The sequence below is a fragment of the Callorhinchus milii genome, unplaced genomic scaffold (assembly GCF_018977255.1).
Source record: "Callorhinchus milii isolate IMCB2004 unplaced genomic scaffold, IMCB_Cmil_1.0 Scaffold26, whole genome shotgun sequence".
NCBI lineage: Eukaryota > Metazoa > Chordata > Chondrichthyes > Chimaeriformes > Callorhinchidae > Callorhinchus > Callorhinchus milii.
The window spans coordinates 3521701-3533747 of record NW_024704767.1 but is presented as its reverse complement, the minus strand read 5'-3'; positions in this window follow the sequence as shown (position 1 = coordinate 3533747).

Below are 12047 nucleotides of genomic sequence, written 5' to 3'. Positions count from 1 at the left end.
CCCCTCCCCTTTTGCTAGATTGTTACAAATTAAAATTAATACACTTTTTGTTGTGTATAAAGTGTTGTATCATTATCTCACTACAGCAATAGCATTATTTGCATACTTTGCACTATAACAATTGAAGATACATAAATGTTTAGAAGTGGGAACCCACAATTTGAGTTCTTACAAAATTTCTTATGTAATGGCAATTTATCTCTAAGATTCTAATGGATAGATTTGGATAATATGTTTTAAGCCACAACTAAATTGTCTATGGTTTCCATAATTGTTAAGTCTATATTTTATTGCTCAATGTACAATCACAAAACAATATTAGCTACAGAAATGTACCATTTGGTTTAAATTAAGCATGCTTATTTATTGTAAAAAGGGTTAATATTATGTGTTATTTCCAGGGCGTCTATTTGTTTAGTAATCAGCCATTTTAAGTTTTTGATTCACTTGAGTTCCAGCGTGAAACATTAATGCAAGTTGCAAGAAATATAAATATCTCACAAAGTATAAAAAATTGATTCAGTTTATAAATGGATCTTAGTTGAAGCAGCATCATTATAATGAGGACCATAGGGACACAGAAAAGATGGTAATGGTGACAGTTGATGTAGGATTTCTACCTGCTCTAAGAGCAGTCAAGTTTTTGAAAAGTTATAGATAGCAATCAATGTTACAGCGTATTAAAGTAACTGCATGAAACTCTCAGTATTTATTCTACTAGCAATATGAATATGCAAAGCATATTCTTATGTCCTTGACAATTTATTTGAGATCCATAAATGATTAAATTAGATATGCTATAGATTTTGTTACGCACTAAATTTACTGGAAATTATTTAAGACTTCATTTTAACATTACATGTCATTGAATGTGTGCCAGAGCTGTTAATTTAGTGGGAAATTGCTATTGAGAAAAATCACACATATATGTATATATGTTACTATTATTTTGTTTATTTCGAAACCAGTTTTAGATGAACAACTGTCTAAAAGACATTATAATACTGTTAAAACAGTTGATTGTGAAACACAAATAAATAAATTCAAACAGTGTGTGTGCTAATAGTCAATGTCAAACAGCATTTGGGATCAATTAAGCAAATGGAATGTAAAAGATCCTTGTTTACACATTCCTTCCCTTGATCTGTGGTCATAGTCACAAAACAGTCCAAGGTCTGAGACTGGTGAGGACATACACAAGCAAACTTCAGAACTCAGCAAATCAGCTCCAACTTTTGAAACAAAATTAAGAGAACTGTAAAAAATAAATGAACAATTACATTTTGACAGTATTTGAATTGAAACTAAAACTAGCCTTCGGGGGCATATTTTGGAGCTAGGGATGTATGCTGTATTATATATCTATACACAATATCTACAGATATATAATTGTCTTTTGACATAAAATTAATCCCACAAAGAAGGGATGAACATTTCTTTTTTCTTGGTTTCTAAAGTGAAATGATTTTACCCAAATTCAATGCAGTTCTTTGTCGGTGTAAGCCCATGTTCAAACCTGCTCTCAAATTTAACACAAATAGCATTAATTCTGTACTGTATTTAGCGGGTCCACAAGGACAGACAGTGTGGGAAATGGTGAAGTCAGGATAGTATGGCATGGGTTCTGTGGGAGGAGAGAGATCTGATACTTGACAGCTCTTAATTGCATGTGATTCATTCGATCCTATTCCTAGGTGTGCATGATACTATTATCAGCTGAAAAGAGACAACTTTTTTGTAAAACTGGAACACTGTCAGTCCTCAATTTACAATACAATAAAACAATAACCGAGCACAAAATACAAGAAAGTACAGATGGCTGAAACTTATATTTTCCTCTGTAAAAAGATATATTTCAGAGCACATAGAGATGAAATGATAGATTATTGTATTCAGATTTATACACACATGATGCTTGCTGTAAATGGAGTTAGTTTACTGAAGTTAACGTCATCTAGCAAGAAACATATTTCATTATTCGGGCACTTAATAGGTAACTCTTAAAACGTTTTGACTAAAAACTTGCAAATAGAATTGAAGATTTGTGAGCAGGTGTCACAAGTTAAGCAAGTGTAACTATAGCAGGTCTGTGTACATATAGTTGTGTCCAGTGTTACTTGATGATGCTTTGACTGATCTCTAACCGTTTGATCCACAACTGGATGGAAGGCAAAACATGGATGTTCTAAAAGACTAAGAATTTAATAGCCCACATACTTAGATTTGAAACTATCTGTGCTTATTGTGAAACTGTTCTTAATTGCACTGTTATTTTTTATGCTATTTTTGTGTTGCATTTTTGATTTTTTGGTTGATTTTTTGTTTTCTGACTTTTTTAAAAAAAATGCATAAAGTATAGGTCAGCTCACTGAGATTATCACTGTTGTTCACCATGGGATTTCTTGATTTAGAAAGGAGAGAACAAGGATCTTCTTGTGTGAAAGAAGGAGCCTGAGGAACAATTAATCACTACATGCAGGTTGTCTTATATATTATATGGTAATCCAACATGCTGATATAGTTCATTAACATTACTAAATGAATTTACTATGTGAATGCCATTCGATCAAAAATATACATTTAACAACATATAGTCCTCTAACACACACATACACACACACACATTCCAGACTGGCTTATTCTTCCAATGAGTGATTGCATGAATTTCATCAAATCAATCGCACTACAACTTAACCAGGGAGGGACCAAGGTATGTGAGTCACATGACTGCTATGATATGTCTGCTTGAAACAGGAGAAACACGTTTTATGTAAGTTCCTTGTGAAATAACATTTTATCTCAAAAGCACAAAATACATGAACCATCAAAAGAGTACAGTAATTGCTTTGTCAAGCTTGTTCCCTTATACAGATACTGCAGGGTTTACTCTAGCAAATAGCTATTGCAGTTGCAGGAAAACTCTTGTTCGCTCGTGTCAGGAACGGGGAAGGAAACTAACCTAATTCTTTGTGTGTATCTGTACCGAAAATGGGACAGACCCCAATGATATTGTTACACTTCCTCTGAGGGATAGTTTTGGTAGCACAGAGTTAGTTTTGCTCAGCTCAGTCATTACCATTTACATTGGCAGCATCTCTAGCACTGCATTATCACTGGGCTCATCTCTCCATTGTCAGATGTCACAAAAATGCTGCAGCATCATTAATAAGAAGATCAAAATATGGCAGATGGTTTGTATAGTCTGAGTTCTGCAAGCATTAATGCAATTTGATGGTGATGCACTCTGATAAAACATAACCAGCACATTCTTATGAATTTCTGATATAATCTGATGGCATCATAAACAATTGGTACCACATTAAGACAAAAAGAAATCAAAAAGAAATTGGTTCGGAAAGTGGAAGCAACATTGCTAAACAAGGATACTATTTTCGAGTGCAAGAGGCAGAACTCCAGCTCAATTGGTAACACTCAGGCCTTTAAATCAGAAGGTTGTGGATTTGTGATCCACGTTGGGAATTTGAACTCACAGTCTAGGTTGACACTATAATAGAAAATTCTAACTCAGCCTGTGCTACCAACACTATCCCTCAGATGAAGTGTAACAATATCATTGGGGTCTGTCCCATTTTCGGTACAGAAACACACAAAGAATTGGGTTAGTTTCCTTCCCCATTCCTGGCACTAGTGAACAAGAGTTTTCCTATTATATAATGTTGGAGGTGCCTTCCTTGAGACGAGGTGTTAAACCAAGGTCCCCGTCTGCCTGTTCAGTTGGTTGTTAAAGATGTCATGGCACTGTTCAAAACAAGAAGGAAGTTTCTCCTAGTGTCCTGATCAACAATCCACATAAAATTGGTTATTCCCCTCAAGGCTGCATGTTGGACAAAGTCTGGGATCCCCAAGCCTTGCCTCTTGTGAATCTAGGTCCAAGTTGGATTGCATGACTAGGGTATATCTCTCCAGGGAGAGTGTGCACTCCATTCCAGACAAACATAAAGTTCCATGCATACTCGTAACTCTCATTACCTTGATTTGGTATTCTTAAGCATGTCAATGGGTGTGCGAGTGAGTCAGAAACCCATCTGACCAAAAATAGCACCAGGATTGACACTGTGCGAGGGGGGGTGGGTGTCCCTGAATAGTGATCAAGAAAGAGTAGGGGCTCTTCATTTTCTCCTCCTCCTATTCTAGTGAGATTAAGGCAAGCATTGTTGCCACTTACTCACCAACAACCATAATTTCATTGAATAATTCAGAGCAAAACTGCAAAAGGGAACAGCGATATAAGAGGTCAACATTAATAAACAAAATATGTCAGTGCAATGTCAAACCACCTGTATGTAGAAGTGATTCTACCACATAATGTAACTGGAGCCAATTGCAATGAATGATCAGAACCTCTCCCACTCTCAGACATATGTGGTCTCACCCCAACTATTTTCTGGATTCCACACTGCTTTGCATAAGAATGTCCTTGTTGTTAACTCTGTTTAGCCTGGGGTGTACAGCAGAAACTCATTGAATGTGGTTTACTCTCTGCTCAATAAATTACACAATGATACATATGCATCTTGATAACATCTTGATATTATGCATATGGTGTGTTGAAATAAATGTCACTTTCAATGGTTACTAGATAAAATGTTCAGGAATGCCAATTCAGTAACTGGCTATGATTTACACATTACCCAGTACCTCCATGAAACACTTTCAGGCCAAGTCTGCAGAGCTACCTTTTATAAGAGTTTTGTTGTTAAATATACATGGTTTACACCAATACCTTTATATGCATTCAACATCATTTTGCAACTGATGCTGTGTTAAGGTCCAACATGAATCTACTAACTGATTTCCTGGCAATAACTGAGTTATGTGATGGGGTGACACTGTAGGCGGATTTAAATTATTGCTTATGTGCTATTGCTGCAACAGAAGGTAAGGGAAGTATCAAATACAATGACACTCAATGCAATTGCAGTTTTAACACTGAAACAACTTTAGTTGAATATTTTTCAAATCTCAGAACATTGCTGTTACATATAATGCAAGGATTATTATTATAAGAACATAAGAACATAAGAATTAGGAGCCATTCGGCCCCTCGATCCTGCCCCGTCATTCGATAAGATCATGGCTGATCTTCTGACTTAACTCTAATTACCTGTCCTATCCCCATATCCCCTAATCCCTCTATTTTTTAAAAAATCTATCAGTCTCAGCCTTATAGTTTTGATATTTTCTATTTTTATGAACTCTCTATTACATTGCAGGTGGAGACTCATACCTATAAACATAGGAATCCCAGGATATTCTAAAAAAATAGATCCTGCACACTATTAAAACATCTTGACTGGTGTCCTCAGTGTACCTTAGATATACAGGAATAACTCATTGCCTGGACACTTTAAGATGTTCAGATTTATTACTTAATTTTAAAGAGATTATATGATACAGATTTTTTTCAAAATGGTTTACAGTTATATTATGCAATGTAATTCCTTTTACATTTGTGCGAGGCAGGAAATATAATAGGAATGTCAAATATGAGAAACCTGATATAGCCCTATGTGAGGTAGTTAAAACTGGAAAGGACAGCTGATCATCGTCACGCCAGACTGTAACATCTCCGTTCCCATTCCCTCTGGCTCAAATCCCAATTCACTTTGCATCTACATAACCAAAGAGGTTACATTTAATTTTGCCTCATGCTCACTTCATTACGTACCTCACTTGAAAAGAGAAGGGAGTTTTTCCCGGTGTCCTGGGCAACAACCACCTGGATAAACTTGATCATTCACTTCATGGCTCCTTGAGAAACATTGGCTGTGCATTTATTGGCTGCTTTGTTCACCTATAACATAGTCAGTCACTACACTTTACAACAAAATCACTTGAGGAGCTTTGAGAAGTTTTGTTGATGATGATTAGGTGTTATATCAAATGCAAGGATTATTATTTTATTATTTATCAAACTGGGTATTTATCAATTCAGACCACTCTAGTGGTTTAATCCACGCCCCCATGAGAAGCCTGATGGTTGCTGTGGGTCGGGTATAAGGGGGCAGAGTGGGAGACACTCAACTGTCTTCTCCTAATGTTTGGTTAAAAATGAAAATCTGGGAAAAGTATAGCTTACAGTTTGCTGGTCTGTCCTTCTCACAACATGCTACTACGCAACCACAACAAAATGCACAGAGATAGTTTAACTAGCTTTATATTATGTGTTATGTTACTGTATCAACCTCATAAAACTGTAAATGAATTGCCCTCAATCATCAAGTCTTTGGTCTGAACTTTGTCTCAGTTGCTAGTTGGCATACATATTGACTCAATTGCCAGGACAGCAGGTGATATATCCAAAGGATAAGTGTGGTTACAGCATCTATTTTCATTGCAGCAGGTAACTGATCTAGGAGTGGGCCATACAGTAGTCACTTTTCATTAAAGTTCCTGCTCCATAAATAGTGTCCAAACCATTGAAAGGTTTCAAGGTTAAAACAACTTTGGCAACAACTCACACAACCTTGCATGGTGATTGCATTTCAACAAAATGCTTACCCAGATTGTAAGTCTTCACTTTCATACCTTATAGATTTATTTGTATTTAAGATAGACAAAATGATAGGCAAACATTTATTACCCTTTATATCTTCTACATCTTTTGTTCCTTTCTATTTTTCTTCCATTTATTGCTTGCTATTCTAACCTGTAAACGACCTCTTCAATTCCTACCAACAGGTATTGGTGTTCTAGAAGGAATGTGAGGTTTTCCGTTCTCTAAGGGTAGGAACTTGTGGCATAGTATATTAGTTTCAGCACTGTTGAGTAGAAATTCCACTTGGGTCGATATTTAATCTATTCACATAGTATTTCAGAGCATCCAGAATTAAATAATCTTTAATTTGGAAGCTGGTATTCGGAAAATAAACTTCAAAATTGAAAAAAATTCAACATTTTGCCAATTTCTGCACCTTCTGAAATGTTACCTTAATAAGGTGGCATTTTTACTTGTGTGTCTTAATGTGATGTGCTATGCTGTTAAGAATTGTTTTTTTTAGAGTACTTTCACCTACACATAGAAACAATTAGTACAATGAGTATAATCCTAACAGCAAACACAAACAATTGAGGCAAACAAAACATGCTTGAATAATGCATTCTCCTGCAATATGTAGCACAATGCATAATTTGAAATTTTCTCTCCAAAATCTGACAAAATAGAATGAACTGTGATACTCAAGATATTTCCTTGTGCTCCTACCAGATATGATTCCCCTGGCTTCACTCCTGTCATTGCTTGAGGTTTGTATAAATGTATCGGTAATTCTAACTAATGTTTAGTTAATTCATTGTTATTGTAAACATCTGGGAATCATCAGTACAGTTCGTCTTATCAGAGTGTGAGCTTTCTTTTATTGATTATAATGGAACTTCCTGATGGAGCCAGAGGAAAGATTTGTACAAAAGAGAATTTTATAGTAACTGAGTTTAAATAATGAGGTTGTATAATATATTTCCTATCCTTATATTGGCAGTCAGACAATAGGGTTGGATCTTATCATACGAGTCAAAACTTTGAGGAATGCAGAAATACTTCCATATCAGAAAAAACATACCACAATTATACTGATTAACGTATTTCAAAACAACCATAAAATGAAGCTGTATTTAGTGATATTCCTTTTGTCTCCTTTGTAATTAATTGGTCAGTACTTTACTGCTAGAGGTCTGGATTGCAGTACAATATTGGCATAAATGGGAGAGAAAAGGCTTGATATTTAAGAAGAAAACTCTTCTCCATCTGTAACATATGCATGTGATAGGAAACTTTTAAAGCATGTGATAAAGTGTGTTATCATTGTCAACACTCAAATGTCCCTGTTCTGCTCCTGTTGGTCTTTTTTGCTGATAGAGAAGTGTGTAAAAAATGTAAAGTGAAAAATGTCTTGATAAATATTATCTTTGTACAAACAAAACATGCTTGCCACAATGAAAGTATGATATATTACCCAAGGGTATCAGATTAGCTTTGACATTTATGAATGTACTTTCTTGATGAGCAGGTTGATGGCAAAGGGAGGAGCTCATATTTTCTAATTCAATGTCAGAAGTAATTTTGTAATGTGATAGGATGTGCATTGGCCACATGACATAACCAGCAAATCAAAGAGATGTTTAACACTGAAAGGCAGTGTTTGCTGGGTACAGTTCTGCGTCCAGTTTCTGTATAATGTCTCGATTTATTCCCTCAATACTGAATCAAAAATATTGCTTCCTCATACATATAGTATCTTTCACTGTAATAATAAAATCTAGCACTCACTAACAGTAATACACACTGCAGTTTATTGTGATAACAAATCTGAATGACACATAACATCTTTTTTGGTACAATTTTTTTAAAAAAATGAATGAGTCCTGAAACTCAAAACATATTATGTGATAAAATACATCCTCAGTCTGGTTTCAATTTCACATGTCCCCATGAGGACACTGAGAGATTTGTGTATCGTTTTACTCAACCATGCTTTGACTGTCATAGACCACAACTGTTCAAATGCAAAGTAAAAAGAAATTCTACAGCACTATAATAATAATAATCCTTGCATTTGATATAACGCCTTACCACATCGTCAAGACATCTCAAAGCACTTCACAGAATATAATATAAAGTCAATTGATCGTATATTACTACTCAAGAAAAACAATTTGTTATACTGTATACTGTACTAAGCAGGGCCCATATCAGAAGCATTCCTGCAAGTGATGAGAACAGAGTTATACTTATGCTGCCCACTCGCACTGCTCTTGAGTTGGAAAGCTAACAGATCCTCCACACACGAGTACTTAAAACGCACACACGCACAGCGCCCTGCTCACCAGCCTTAGCTGCCAGCATCATGGTTCAATGACAGAAGATAGCTGACGGGATAATCAGCTTGTTTCTATTGTTTGAGATTTCAAAGCGGTACAGCAGGCAGCCCAAATTCCACTGAAACTTTCAGGAATAAAACATTGACTGCATTTTCATTGCAGGCAGAGTGTAGCACTGGTTGAAGCAGAGTCCATGATAGCTTTTAAAAGGGAATTGGACACACATTTGAAAAGTAAGAATGTCATGGGGAACAGAACTAAGTAGATTAGTGTTAGCACACGCACAATGGGCTGAATAGCCTCATTATGTAAAATTCTAGCATATTTTTCCAGTTTGATTTAATATTTATGCCGAAAAATCGATTTTGGTGAGATCAGTAACATCAACATTTGGTATTAGTGTGCCATGAAAGAACTTGCCACCATTAGTGTACAATGTAGTCATAAATGCATTTAATATGATAAAAACTGATCAATTATTTTATTGCCTTGTTACACTCTATCAGATTTCAGGCCTCAGAGTCCTGAGATATAGCACTGTTGCTATGTGCAGCCCTATCATCGGCAGTTTTGCTGCCTCTTTGAAGCAGCGATACCAACTTCAAGTAAGTTTCCAGAGACCCAGGCTGCCATCAGTTTTCTGTCTGCAGGCAAGCTGCACGCAAACCAGCCTCTACAGGTCAATTGTCCAGTTGCCCAATCACTTGTCTGTACAGACAGACCTGTGCTGAATAGTGGAGAATGTCCTACGGCATGAAAACAAAGCCACAAATGGAAATTAAACCAGCTGTCCAAGGGCATGCAGAAGCTTGCACAGGTGAAATTGTGGTTTGCTCTGTGGGTTCCGTGGAATCTTCCCCACAGTGTAGGTAAGGAAAAGCCACAGCACCAGGACCCCGAGATATCTCTGAACCACTTCTGCTAGAAACTAGTTGTAAGAGATTCAGCACATATTTGAGATAGAGGTAGAACTCCAATTTGCATTGATCTGCAGGCAATTTACAAAGTCGCTCCTCCCCTCCTTCAAGGCCTGTCTCAAAAGGCAACTCTTTGTCCGCATTTTTGGTCATCTTTCCCCTCCTGACTCTCCGGTGGTCCCATCTCCAGCTCAGGTGGCCAGACAGCATTGTCAAGCGCTTTGAAATCTCCTCCCAATGCGAAGGGCTAATATATATGTAAATTGTATTGTATCATAATGCTGCTTTTGGCCTACAAATTTAAGAAACCACTACTGCAAGTTGCCAAGCAACAACAGCATGCACCCTATTACACCAAAGCTGCATGGCTCTTTCACTGTGGATTCAGCTGCAAGCCTCAGCAGTTTGAGATCTGTGTCTTGCTCTGGCAACCACTGTTCCCGCTTCATCAGGAGCAACACAGCAATCAATAATAGTTATCCGAACCACCATCTTCTCTTCAGTCGTGAGTGATGCGACAAGAGACAAAATGAAATTGTTTGCAATGTTTCAGTGTGATTGACGCTTCCTGATTGTAATGTTCTTGGAACTGACTGAATGTATTGCTGCTCAGAAGAGTAGTGGCATGGCAGGGCAAGCAGTAAGCGGGTTAGGAGTCACTCCAACTCACTCATTTCACTAGAGCAAGTTCTCTACCAGATCGCTGAATAGCGACCAATGTTGTGTCAGACATTCGGACTGTGGGGTAAAGCACCACCATTAATTTTGCTTCCTGCAAATCATGGAGTACTATTAATGATTTTGGTGATGGACTCAACTAAACAGCTGCCGTTCCACATTAGATATTTAAAAAACAGGAAATAGAAAATGTGAGGCAGTCCAACAGCAGTTTTCTTTTTTTTAATCTATTTGGATTTGGAGTCGACTTGAAAGTCTATCCAACAATGCTTATTTGTGCGTTGGAGACTCAGTTCACAGCTGTCAATACTGCTTGCTTAAACCCGTTTGCAATTCAGTGACTACTGTATTGAATGAAGACTCAATTGTTTAATTATTTGCTCAATAATTTGCTAATTTCTCTGATCAATAATTCCTTCTGTTAGATCGTCCACTGCATTCCTCTTATTCTTTTCTCTATGCATTTCTCTACAATTTCTATGTTTCCCACAAGCAATTCCCTCTTACACTTTGTCTCTGCTCTTGCCTCACCCCCTAATACCTATGCCCTTACATGTATTTGGATGCATCTAGTGAGAGTAACTTGTGGGCAATATTTACTTTTGTCTGGACAAATCGAATGAATGGGAATGTATACATTCGGCAGGATCGTCCTAGCCCATTGACATGACATGGGCTACCTGATCAATTTAACAAATTCCAACAAATTTTAATTAGTTCAGTTGTTACCATCTTGAGTTGAAATAGTAATTAGCAATGTCAACTCTCTCTGAGTCAGAGTACAAGATAAGATCTTATGCTTGCAACATTTCTCCATGGTTCCTCTGATGCATAGTAAGTTGAATAAGAAAACAGTCCCCTGGAATTCCATCATTGCTTTGCAAATCAGCTAGCTGTAACTGCAGAATTTTCTCCCAGCTCTGGAAGCTTTACCTGAGCATAATTTTGCAGCAAATTTGAGTGATGATATGTCACGTACCAGCGTTAAAGAATTTTCAGTGCCAATTCAACAAGCTAATGGTCCTGTCCTTTACACTGGGGCCCACGGGTCCAGAGAAAATGTACATAAAAGAAAAAAAACACGTGGGGCCCATGTCCCTTCTCTTGATGGTCAAGAGAGTTGGAACCTTTTTTGACAACAGCCCCAAGCAAGACATTGATTGGGGTTGTGGCTGTCAACAGAACATTAGTAAGTAACACTAAAGTAAACCTTGACTTGAGCTGCCTGGATTTCCAATGCTACATACAATGAAACAATCCAGCCGCAGTTTACCTTCAGCAAGCCAACAACCTTGAATTTCCATTCTGTTGCCTTCATGATTGGTGACAGACATTAGAATTGCAATGTTGCCTGTTCCTGAGAAAACATCAGACTGAAGTTTCCAATTATACAGTCAATTGGTAAAGTTTGCGTCATTATATAAACAATTCCAATACATTTGCTTGAATTTACAAAAGTTTTTTTTTTAAATTTGCCTACACTGTGGGTAAGTAATTTTGTATTTGAAGACGGCATTGCGAATATCTAACTTTGTAATTAACTTTGAATTGCAGTGGATATCTAGTTAATTTGCTGTCAGAATGTTTGGTCCAATTTAAGTTACCACAGCACAA